At 56.2% G+C, this 12,865-nt stretch overlaps 1 long non-coding RNA gene across 1 annotated transcript; it reads left to right on the top strand.

The window, feature by feature from the left end:
- The first annotated feature begins 2,628 nt into the window (after positions 1-2,628).
- Positions 2,629-5,736, top strand: LOC116410797. The gene is made up of 3 exons (XR_004222636.1): positions 2,629-2,679; positions 5,285-5,394; positions 5,653-5,736. It is a non-coding gene; the product is annotated as an uncharacterized LOC116410797 (long non-coding RNA).
- Positions 5,737-12,865: the final 7,129 nt, after the last annotated feature.

Here is a 12,865-nt window from a genome sequence, read left to right on the forward strand (position 1 = left end):
CAGTGGGAGTGGACTGTCAGCGTAGCCCCGGCTTTCCCCGTCTCTCTCCCTGGGGCGTGTCTGCGTAGCTCCTCCCCCTGTCATTGTGATTCGTGCCCTTTCCCTGGGAATCTTCCTGTTTGTGCAGCGAGTGAAACACAAGAATCAGCTACAACTGGGAGATTCTACCCCCCTGCCCCTCCTGCCCCTCCTGCCCCTCCTGCCCCCCCTTCCCTTCCTGCCCCTCCTGCCCCTCCTACCCCCCCTGCCCCTCCTGCCCCCCCTGCCCATCCTGCCCCTCCTGCCCCTCCTGCCCCCCTGCCCCTCCTGCCCCTCCTGCCCCTCCTGCCCCCCTGCCCTTCCTGCCCCTCCTGCCCCCCCTGCCCCTCCTGCCCCTCCTGCCCCCCTGCCTTCCTGCCCCCCTGCCCCTCCTGCCCCCCCTGCCCCTCCTGCCCTTCCTGCCCTTCCTGCCCCTCCTGCCCCCCTGCCCTTCCTGCCCCTCCTGCCCCTCCTGCCCTCCTGCCCCCCCTGCCCTTCCTGCCCCCCCTGCCCCTCCTGCCCCCCCTGCCCCTCCTGCCCCCCTGCCCCTCCTGCCCCTCCTGCCCCCCCTGCCCTTCCTGCCCTTCCTGCCCCTCCTGCCCCCCCTGCCCTTCCTGCCCCTCCTGCCCCTCCTGCCCTTCCTGCCCCTCCTGCCCCCCCTGCCCTTCCTGCCACTCCTGCCCCTCCTGCCCCCCCTGCCCTTCCTGCCCCCCCTGCCCCTCCTGCCCCCCCTGCCCCTCCTGCCCCCCCTGCCCCCCCTGCCCCTCCTGCCCCTCCTGCCCCCCCTGCCCTTCCTGCCCTTCCTGCCCCTCCTGCCCCCCCTGCCCTTCCTGCCCCTCCTGCCCCTCCTGCCCCCCCTGCCCTTCCTGCCCCCCCTGCCCCCCTCCTGCCCCCCTGCCCCCTCCTGCCCCCCCTGCCCCTCCTGCCCCCCCTGCCCCTCCTGCCCCTCCTGCCCCCCCTGCCCTTCCTGCCCTTCCTGCCCCTCCTGCCCCCCCTGCCCTTCCTGCCCCTCCTGCCCCTCCTGCCCCCCCTGCCCTTCCTGCCCCTCCTGCCCCCCCTGCCCTTCCTGCCCCTCCTGCCCCTCCTGCCCCCCCTGCCCTTCCTGCCCTTCCTGCCCCTCCTGCCCCCCCTGCCCCTCCTGCCCCCCCTGCCCTTCCTGCCCCTCCTGCCCCTCCTGCCCCCCCTGCCCTTCCTGCCCCCCCTGCCCCTCCTGCCCCCCCTGCCCTTCCTGCCCCCCCTGCCCCTCCTGCCCCTCCTGCCCCTCCTGCCCCCCCTGCCCTTCCTGCCCCTCCTGCCCCCCCTGCCCCTCCTGCCCTTCCTGCCCCTCCTGCCTTTCCTGCCCCTCCTGCCCCTCCTGCCCTTCCTGCCCTTCCTGCCCCCCCTGCCCTTCCTGCCCCCCCTGCCCTCCTGCCCCTCCTGCCCCTCCTGCCCCCCCTGCCCTTCCTGCCCCTCCTGCCCCCCCTGCCCCTCCTGCCCTTCCTGCCCCTCCTGCCTTTCCTGCCCCTCCTGCCCCTCCTGCCCTTCCTGCCCTTCCTGCCCCCCCTGCCCTTCCTGCCCCTCCTGCCCTTCCTGCCCCTCCTGCCCCTCCTGCCCCTGGGGCAAAAACTGGCTAAACCATGTAGGATAGAAATACTGCCCCCACTTGGAGATATGGGTCTGTACCAGCCAATGATTAGGTGCCCCCGGCTATGGGTCAGTACCAGCCAATGATTAGATGCCCCGGCTATGGGTCAGTACCAGCCAATGATTAGATGCCCCGGCTATGGGTCTGTACCAGCCAATGATTAGGTGCCCTGGCTATGGGTCAGTACCAGCCAATGATTAGATGCCCCGGCTATGGGTCTGTACCAGCCAATGATTAGGTGCCCGGCTATGGGTCAGTACCAGCCAATGATTAGGTGCCCCGGCTATGGGTCTGTACCAGCCAATGATTAGGTGCCCGGCTATGGGTCGGTACCAGCCAATGATTAGATGCCCCGGCTATGGGTCTGTACCAGCCAATGATTAGGTGCCCCTGGGGCAGGTTTTGCCCTCAGTAAGGATTGGGGCACTTTCCAGTCACTGTTGCTAAGCGCCTGAGAGGGAGGATTAGGGTGCCAGGCTCCCTGCCAGCTACGTAGTGTGGCCCCTGAATTCTGATGGTGCCCCCGTGTAAACCAATAAATACATATAAACCCACGGGTGGCACTGGGGCAAACACCGGCCAATGCGACTGCCCCATTTATACTCATAGGATTTATGGGCTTAGATTTCCCCATTCATAAAATGTTTAGTTATGGGAGGCAAATGCTTTGTACACAGAGACGGCAGCTTTGTCCTGCCCTGCCCCCCTGCCCCCCCTGCCCCTTCCCTGCCCTTCCCTGCCCCCCCCTGCCCCCCCCTCCCCTGCCCTCTCCTGCCCTTCCCTGCCCCCCCCTCCCCTGCCGTCTCCTGCCCTCCCCTGCCCTTCCCTGCCCCCCCCTCCCCCTGCCCCCCCCCTCCCCTGCCTCTCCTGCCCTCTCCTGCCCTTCCCTGCCCCCCCCTCCCCTGCCCTCCCCTGCCCTCTCCTGCCCTTCCCTGCCCCCCCCTCCCCTGCCCTGCCCTTCCCTGCCCTCACAGCCGCAAAATAACCATAGCACTCTAGACTCACTCACTGGGACTGCAGGGACCTCATCTGCTAAAGTAAATTGACCTCTTCTACTGTCTCTACTCCCCCTACTGTCTCTACTCCCCCCTTGCCCTACTGTCTCTACTCCCCCTACTGTCTCTACTCCCCCCTTGCCCTACTGTCTCTACTCCCCCTACTGTCTCTACTCCCCTACTGTCTCTACTCCCCCTTGCCCTACTGTCTCTACTCCCCTACTGTCTCTACTCCCCCTACTGTCTCTACTCCCCCCTTGCCCTACTGTCTCTACTCCCCCTACTGTCTCTACTCCCCTACTGTCTCTACTCCCCCCTTGCCCTACTGTCTCTACTCCCCTACTGTCTCTACTCCCCTACTGTCTCTACTCCCCCTACTGTCTCTACTGTCTCTACTCCCCCTACTGTCTCTACTCCCCCCTTGCCCTACTGTCTCTACTCCCCTACTGTCTCTACTCCCCCTACTGTCTCTACTCCCCCTACTGTCTCTACTCCCCCTTGCCCTACTGTCTCTACTCCCCCCTTGCCCTACTGTCTCTACTCCCCCTACTGTCTCTACTCCCCCTACTGTCTCTACTCCCCCTACTGTCTCTACTCCCCCCTTGCCCTACTGTCTCTACTCCCCCTACTGTCTCTACTCCCCCTACTGTCTCTACTCCCCTACTGTCTCTACTCCCCCCTTGCCCTACTGTCTCTACTCCCCCTACTGTCTCTACTCCCCCTACTGTCTCTACTCCCCCCTTGCCCTACTGTCTCTACTCCCCCTACTGTCTCTACTCCCCCTACTGTCTCTACTCCCCCTACTGTCTCTACTCCCCCCTTGCCCTACTGTCTCTATTCCCCCTACTGTCTCTACTCCCCCTACTGTCTCTACTCCCCCCTTGCCCTACTGTCTCTACTCCCCCTACTGTCTCTACTCCCCCTACTGTCTCTACTCCCCCCTTGCCCTACTGTCTCTACTCCCCCTACTGTCTCTACTCCCCCCTTGCCCTACTGTCTCTACTCCCCCTACTGTCTCTACTCCCCCTACTGTCTCTACTCCCCCTACTGTCTCTACTCCCCTACTGTCTCTACTCCCCCTTGCCCTACTGTCTCTACTCCCCCTACTGTCTCTACTCCCCCTACTGTCTCTACTCCCCCTACTGTCTCTACTCCCCCTTGCCCTACTGTCTCTACTCCCCCTACTGTCTCTACTCCCCTACTGTCTCTACTTCCCCTACTGTCTCTACTCCCCCCCTTGCCCTACTGTCTCTCTCCCTACTTCCTCCCCTACTGTCTCTACTCCCCCCTTGCCCTACTGTCTCTACTCCCCCTACTGTCTCTACTCCCCCTACTGTCTCTACTCCCCCCTTGCCCTACTGTCTCTACTCCCCCTACTTATATGTTTAGAGAGAAAAAACCCCGCACTACAACCCACTTATAGGGTGCCCCCTACTGTCTCTACTCCCCCTACTGTCTCTACTCCCCCTACTGTCTCTACTCCCCCCTTTGCCCTACTGTCTCTACTCCCCCTACTGTCTCTACTCCCCCCTTGCCCTACTGTCTCTACTCCCCCTACTGTCTCTACTCCCCCCTTGCCCTACTGTCTCTACTCCCCCTACTGTCTCTACTCCCCCCTTGCCCTACTGTCTCTACTCCCCCTACTGTCTCTACTCCCCCTACTGTCTCTACTCCCCCTACTGTCTCTACTCCCCCTACTGTCTCTACTCCCCCTACTGTCTCTACTCCCCCCTTGCCCTACTGTCTCTACTCCCCCTACTGTCTCTACTCCCCCTACTGTCTCTACTCCCCCTACTGTCTCTACTCCCCCCTTGCCCTACTGTCTCTACTCCCCTACTGTCTCTACTCCCCCTACTGTCTCTACTCCCCCCTTGCCCTACTGTCTCTACTCCCCCTACTGTCTCTACTCCCCCTTTGCCCTACTGTCTCTACTCCCCCTACTGTCTCTACTCCCCCTTTGCCCTACTGTCTCTACTCCCCCCTTAGCCCTACTGTCTCTACTCCCCCCTTGCCCTACTGTCTCTACTCCCCCTACTGTCTCTACTCCCCCTACTGTCTCTACGCCCCCCTTGCCCTACTGTCTCTACTCCCCCCTTGCCCTACTGTCTCTACTCCCCCTACTGTCTCTACTCCCCCTACTGTCTCTACGCCCCCCTTGCCCTACTGTCTCTACTCCCCCCTTGCCCTACTGTCTCTCTCCCCTACGTCTCTACTCCCCTACTGTCTTCTACTCCCCCTACTGTCTCTCTCCCTACTTCTCTCCCCCTACTGTCTCTACGCCCCCCTTGCCCTACTGTCTCTACTCCCCCTTGCCCTACTGTCTCTACTCCCCTACTGTCTCTACTCCCCCTACTGTCTCTACGCCCCCCTTGCCCTACTGTCTCTACTCCCCCCTTGCCCTACTGTCTCTACTCCCCCTACTGTCTCTACTCCCCCCTTGCCCTACTGTCTCTACTCCCCCTACTGTCTCTACTCCCCCTACTGTCTCTACTCCCCCTACTGTCTCTACTCCCCCCTTGCCCTACTGTCTCTACTCCCCCCTTGCCCTACTGTCTCTATGTTCTGGGCACATACATGAATCTACTGCATGTTCAGTACTTGCCCCATTCTCTGCTGTACGACCCCCCTCACCCTCTGTTACTCATAGTCGTGGGGACCCCCCGGCCGGGTACTCGGGGAGCAGCCACATCCTCTGGGCATTACTGGGAGAGTCGGTACCGGGGTTCCAGGTGACAGTGGGGGAGCCAAGGATGACAGGTGAGTATTTACATTTCGGGGGGTGTGAGACGGGGGGGGGGGTTAAAGGAACTGAACTTGTAGGGATTTAAAGCCACAGGGGCCATTTAACCCTTTGGGTCCCTACAAGACAATAGAATTTAGAAGGAGACTGTCCCCTTTAATGAAGGTGCCATTTCCCACCTTGTCTCTAGGGGGCGATGTTATATGGTTGTGTCTCTGCATGTTTTGTGCCGGTTTGGGCTGAGATCCAATAACTTTCTCTCTGATTGGCCACAGAGATCCCGGGGGAGCGGCTGGAGGAATTTCTTGTATCTGATGACCTTTTCCTGGAATATTTCAACACCTTTGTGGCCCTTCCTGTGAGTGACCCCAGTGTGCCCATTGGTTGATTGGATTTACCCCCCATTCATGGCAGGGTTAGAGGGTCCTGATTCTGAATCCTCATTCCCTCCCCCTGGGATACAGCCCCTCCCCCTGAGATACAGTGCCTCCCCCTGGGATACAGCCCCTCCCCCTGAGATACAGTGCCTCCCCCTGGGATACAGCCCCTCCCACTGGGATACAGCTCCTCCCCCTGGGATACAGCCCCTCCCCCTGGGATACAGCTCCTCCCCCTGGGATACAGCCCCTTCCCCTGGGATACAGCCCCTTCCCCTGGGATACAGCCCTTCCCCCTGGGATACAGCCCCTCCCCCTGGGATACAGCTCCTCCCCCTGGGATACAGCCCCTCCCCCTGGGATACAGCTCCTCCCCCTGGGATACAGCCCCTCCCCCTGGGATACAGCCCCTTTCCCTGGGATACAGCTCCTCCCCCTGGGATACAGCCCCTCCCCCTGGGATACAGCTCCTCCCCCTGGGATACAGCCCCTCCCCCTGGGATACAGCCCCTTTCCCTGGGATACAGCCCCTTCCCCTGGGATACAGCCCTTCCCCCTGGGATACAGCCCCTCCCACTGGGATACAGCCCCTTCCCCTGGGATACAGCCCCTTCCCCTGGGATACAGCCCCTCCCCCTGGGATACAGCCCCTTTCCCTGGGATACAGCCCCTTCCCCTGGGATACAGCCCTTCCCCCTGGGATACAGCACCTCCCACTGGGATACAGCTCCTCCCCCTGGGATACAGGCCCTCCCCCTGAGATACAGCCCCTTCCCCTGGGATACATCCCTTCCCCCTGGGATACAGCCCCTCCCCTGGGATACATCCCTTCCCCCTGGGATACAGCCCCTCCCCCTGAGATACAACCCCTTCCCCTGGGATACAGCCCCTCCCCCTGGGATACATCCCTTCCCCCTGGGATACAGCCCCTCCCCCTGGGATACAGCCCTTCCCCCTGGGATACATCCCTTCCCCCTGGGATACATCCCTTCCCCCTGGGATACAGCCCCTCCCCCTGGGATACAGCCCCTCCCACTGGGATACAGCCCCTCCCACTGGGATACAGCCCCTCCCCCTGGGATACATCCCTTCCCCCTGGGATACAGCCCCTCCCCCTGGGATACAGCCCCTCCCCCTGGGATACATCCCTTCCCCCTGGGATACAGCCCCTCCCCCTGAGATACAGCCCCTTCCCCTGGGATACAGCCCTTCCCCCTGGGATACAGCCCCTCCCCCTGGGATACATCCCTTCCCCCTGGGATACAGCCCCTCCCCCTGAGATACAGCCCCTTCCCCTGGGATACAGCCCTTCCCCCTGGGATACAGCCCCTCCCCCTGGGATACATCCCTTCCCCCTGGGATACAGCCCCTCCCACTGGGATACAGCCCCTTCCCCTGGGATACAGCCCCTTCCCCTGGGATACAGCCCCTCCCCCTGGGATACAGCCCCTTTCCCTGGGATACAGCCCCTTCCCCTGGGATACAGCCCTTCCCCCTGGGATACAGCACCTCCCACTGGGATACAGCTCCTCCCCCTGGGATACAGGCCCTCCCCCTGAGATACAGCCCCTTCCCCTGGGATACAGCCCCTCCCCCTGGGATACATCCCTTCCCCCTGGGATACAGCCCCTCCCCCTGGGATACATCCCTTCCCCCTGGGATACAGCCCCTCCCCCTGAGATACAACCCCTTCCCCTGGATACAGCCCCTCCCCCTGGGATACATCCCTTCCCCCTGGGATACAGCCCCTCCCCCTGGGATACAGCCCTTCCCCCTGGGATACATCCCTTCCCCCTGGGATACATCCCTTCCCCCTGGGATACAGCCCCTCCCCCTGGGATACAGCCCCTCCCACTGGGATACAGCCCCTCCCACTGGGATACAGCCCCTCCCCCTGGGATACATCCCTTCCCCCTGGGATACAGCCCCTCCCCCTGGGATACAGCCCCTCCCCCTGGGATACATCCCTTCCCCCTGGGATACAGCCCCTCCCCCTGAGATACAGCCCCTTCCCCTGGGATACAGCCCTTCCCCCTGGGATACAGCCCCTCCCCCTGGGATACATCCCTTCCCCCTGGGATACAGCCCTTCCCCCTGGGATACAGCCCCTCCCCCTGGGATACATCCCTTCCCCCTGGGATACAGCCCCTCCCCCTGGGATACATCCCTTCCCCCTGGGATACAGCCCTTCCCCCTGGGATACAGCCCCTCCCCCTGGGATACATCCCTTCCCCCTGGGATACAGCCCCTCCCCCTGGGATACATCCCTTCCCCCTGGGATACATCCCTTCCCCCTGGGATACATCCCTTCCCCCTGGGATACAGCCCCTCCCCCTGGGATACATCCCTTCCCCCTGGGATACAGCCCCTCCCCCTGGGATACATCCCTTCCCCCTGGGATACAGCCCCTCCCCCTGGGATACATCCCTTCCTCCTGGGATACAGCCCCTCCCCCTGGGATACAGCCCTTCCCCCTGGGATACAGCCCCTCCCCCTGGGATACAGCCCCTCCCCCTGGGATACAGCCCTTCCTCCTGGGATACAGCCCCTTCCCCTGGGAAACAGCCCCTTCCCTCTGGGATACAGCCCCTCCCCCTGAGATACAGCCCCTCCCACTGGGATACAGCTCCTCCCCCTGGGATACAGCCCTTCCCCCTGGGATACAGCCCCTCCCCCTGAGATACAGCCCCTTCCCCTGGGATACAGCCCCTCCCCCTGGGATACATCCCTTCCCCCTGGGATACAGCCCCTCCCCCTGGGATACATCCCTTCCCCCTGGGATACAGCCCCTCCCCCTGGGATACATCCCTTCCTCCTGGGATACAGCCCCTCCCCCTGGGATACAGCCCTTCCCCCTGGGATACAGCCCCTCCCCCTGGGATACAGCCCCTCCCCCTGGGATACAGCCCTTCCTCCTGGGATACAGCCCCTTCCCCTGGGAAACAGCCCCTTCCCTCTGGGATACAGCCCCTCCCCCTGAGATACAGCCCCTCCCACTGGGATACAGCTCCTCCCCCTGGGATACAGCCCTTCCCCCTGGGATACAGCCCTTCCCCCTGGGATACAGCCCCTTCCCCTGGGATACAGCCCTTCCCCCTGGGATACAGCCCCTCCCCCTGGGATACAGCCCCTCCCCCTGAGATACATCCCTTCCCCCTGGGATACAGCCCCTCCCCCTGGGATACAGCCCTTCCCCCTGGGATACATCCCTTCCCCCTGGGATACAGCCCTATTCCCTGAGACACATGGGTTTAATTGGCTGACATTGCCCCCTGTCCAGATTTGGCCAGTGTTGGCCACCTGTAGCCACAGTACTAGCTAGGAGCCATTGCGGTGCCAGGCCTGGGATACTGTATGGCAGGAAGGGCCTGGTATCTAGGGGTGATTATCTGTAGGCAAATAATGACAGAGAACTAGGGAACAGTCTGGCTCTGGGGATGGGAACGGGCAATTGCGACTCATGACTTTTGTTTGTCAGTTAAGGAACTAGTGAATTGTATCAAACTGATAGATCTCTGTGTATAGAGATTAAATGGATCAACACAGGGACACTGAGATAAAACACATGGCAACTGGTCACAAATAGCAGCCGGGCCCTTACACACCCTCCTGCGGGGCCACACCGGCCGGTAATTCTGCAGCTCTAATTCCTATTCACACAGAGGCAACAGAATAAAACTGGAACAGTAATGGGAGGGGATCTAGGAATAATAGTAGATAACAGATTGGGTATAACTCACTGATACAGGGGTACAAGTATAATTCTGTGTATAAATCAGTAATGGGAGGGGATCTAGGGATAATAGTAGATTACAGATTGGGTATAACTCACTGATACAGGGGTACAAGTATAATTCTGTGTATAAATCAGTAATGGGAGGGATCTAGGAATAATAGTAGATAACAGATTGGGTATAACTCACTGATACAGGGGTACAGGTATAATTCTGTGTATAAATCAGTAATGGGAGGGGATCTAGGAATAATAGATTACAGATTGGGTATAACCCACTGATACAGGGGTACAAGTATAATTCTGTGTATAAATCAGTAATGGGAGGGATCTAGGAATAATAGTAGATAACAGATTGGGTATAACTCACTGATACAGGGGTACAGGTATAATTCTGTGTATAAATCAGTAATGGGAAGGGATCTAGGAATAATAGTAGATAACAGATTGGGTATAACACACTGATACAGGGGTACAAGTATAATTCTGTGTATAAATCAGTAATGGGAGGGATCTAGGAATAATAGTAGATAACAGATTGGGTATAACTCACTGATACAGGGGTACAGGTATAATTCTGTGTATAAATCAGCAATGGGAGGGGATCTAGGAATAGTAGTAGATAACAGATTGGGTATAACACACTGATACAGGGGTACAAGTATAATTCTGTGTATAAATCAGTAATGGGAATGGATCTAGGAATAACAGTAGATAACAGATTGGGTATAACCCACTGATACAGGAGTACAGAACAACAGTAACAGTAGATAACAGAGCTGCTAGAGTTGGCTATATCCTACAGATTCCCTGACAGACATTGCCTGGTTCCTCGGGCCCCTGTGAGAGACCCCATAGCTGGAGGGTAGTACAGCAATACTGCACACATTACAGTGTCACAGCTTAGTCACCCTACAAGGCATAGATACCCTACAAGGCATAGATACCCTACAAGGCATAGATACCCTACAAGGCATAGATACCCTACAAGGCTTAGTTACCCTACAAGGCATAGATACCCTACAAGGCATAGATACCCTACAAGGCTTAGTCACCCTACAAGGCATAGATACCCTACAAGGCTTAGTTACCCTACAAGGCATAGATACCCTACAAGGCTTAGTTACCCTAAAAGCCTGACCATGATTATTGCAATAGAGAGGGTGAGTGAGAGATCACATTACATTCTGAGACTGTAACCAGGGCTGTGAGAGCAATGGAAACCCCGGGAGGTGTAACAGTAGAATGCTGGGGGGTGGGGGTTGGTTTCTGCAATACATTTAGTCTTTGAACTGAAAATTGGGGTTTTCTTATATTTAATAATATTAATATTAATAATGATGGGGTTACCAACTGGCCGGTTCTGCTTTACTCACTGATGTCCTAGAGCGCTTACTTGCCACCTGTTTGGTCCTTGTGCCCCCGCCTTCTGCCCAATGACCTATGTTCTGATCTGTGTTCTATTCCTTTCGGATGATTCCCATCAAATTAATCTATCCTTTTCCTACATGTTCTTGGTAAAGTTGTTTTGTTTCTTTCCCAGATGTTCCTGGTAATTTTTTTTTATATATTTCCAAGATGTTCTAAGTGCGGTTGCTTTTTCCTTTTCCCAAATATTCCCAGTGAGATTGTTCTCTGACATTCCAGATATTCTGAATAAGATTTTGTGTTTCAGATGTTCCCAAATGATGTTATCCGATTAGTTTCCCAGATATTCCCAGTGAAATTTTACAATGAGTTCCCAAGATATTCCCAGTGACATTATCCAGACATTTTTCCAGATGCTCCCCAAGATATTATACTATGACTTTGCCAGATGTTTCCATCAAGATTATCCAATGACTTTCCCAGATGTCCCCAGTGAGATATCCCATTGGTTTTAATAGATGATCCAAGCAAGATTATCTTATTACTTTCCCAGATATTCCCAGTAAGATTATCCAATAACTTTCCCAGATGTTCCCAGTAAGATTATCCAATAACTTTCCCAGATGTTCCCAGTAAGATTATCCTATGACTTTCCCAGATGTTCCCAGTAAGATTATCCTATGACTTTCCCAGATGTTCCCAGTAAGATTATCCAATAACTTTCCCAGATGTTCCCAGTAAGATTATCCTATGACTTTCCCAGATGTTCCCAGTAAGATTATCCAATAACTTTCCCAGATGTTCCCAGTAAGATTATCCAATGACTTTCCCAGATGTTCCCAGTAAGATTATCCTATGACTTTCCCAGATGTTCCCAGTAAGATTATCCTATGACTTTCCCAGATGTTCCCAGTAAGATTATCCAATGACTTTCCCAGATGTTCCCAGCAAGATTATCCAATGACTTTCCCAGATGTTCCCAATTAAATTATCCAATGACTTTCCCAGATGTTCCCAATTAAATTATCCTATGACTTTCCCAGATTTTCCCAGTAAGATTTTCCTATGACTTTCCCAGTAAGATTTTCCTATGACTTTCCCAGATGTTCCCAGTAAGATTATCCAATGACTTTCCCAGATATCCCCAGTAAGATATCCTATGACTTTCCCAGATGTTCCAAGTAAGATTATCCTTTGACTTTCCCAGATGTTCCCAGTAAGATTATTCTATGACTTTCCCAGATGTTCCCAGTAAGATTATCCAATGACTTTCCCAGATGTTCCCAATAAGATTATCTAATGACTTTCCCAGATGTTCCCATTAAGATTATCCAATGACTTTCCCAGATGTTCCCAGTAAGATTATCCAATAACTTTACCAGATGTTCCCAGTAAGATTATCCAATGACTTTCCCAGATGTTCCCAGTAAGATTATCCAATGACTTCCCCAGATGTTCCCAGTAAGATTATCCAATGACTTTCCCAGATGTTCCCAGTAAGATTATTCAATGACTTTCCCTGATGTTCCCAGTAAGATTATCCAATTACTTTCCCAGATGTTCCCAGTAAGATTATCCAATAACTTTCCCAGATGTTCCCAGTAAGATTATCCTATGACTTTCCCAGATGTTCCCAGTAAGATTATCCTATGACTTTCCCAGATATTCCCAGTAAGATTATCCTATGACTTTCCCAGATGTTACCAGTAAGATTATCCAATGACTTTCCCAGATGTTCCCAGTAAGATTATCCTATGACTTTCCCAGATGTTCCCAGTAAGATTATCCAATGACTTTCCCAGATGTTCCCAGTAAGATTATCCTATGACTTTCCCTGTCAGGGGCAACCACAGGTGGGTGGCTGGCAGGTAGGAGCCTATGTGCAGATAACCCAGAACTCCCTTAATTGGCCAGACAGCCAAGTGAGATGAATGAAAAGGTTTAATGAAAACAAAACAGAATGGAAATAAAAGTAATGTACAAGCCTGTGATAATACAGAGTCCGGTAAC

This window comes from Xenopus tropicalis, chromosome 5 (genome assembly GCF_000004195.4).
Source record: "Xenopus tropicalis strain Nigerian chromosome 5, UCB_Xtro_10.0, whole genome shotgun sequence".
In the NCBI taxonomy this organism is placed as follows: Eukaryota; Metazoa; Chordata; class Amphibia; order Anura; family Pipidae; genus Xenopus; species Xenopus tropicalis.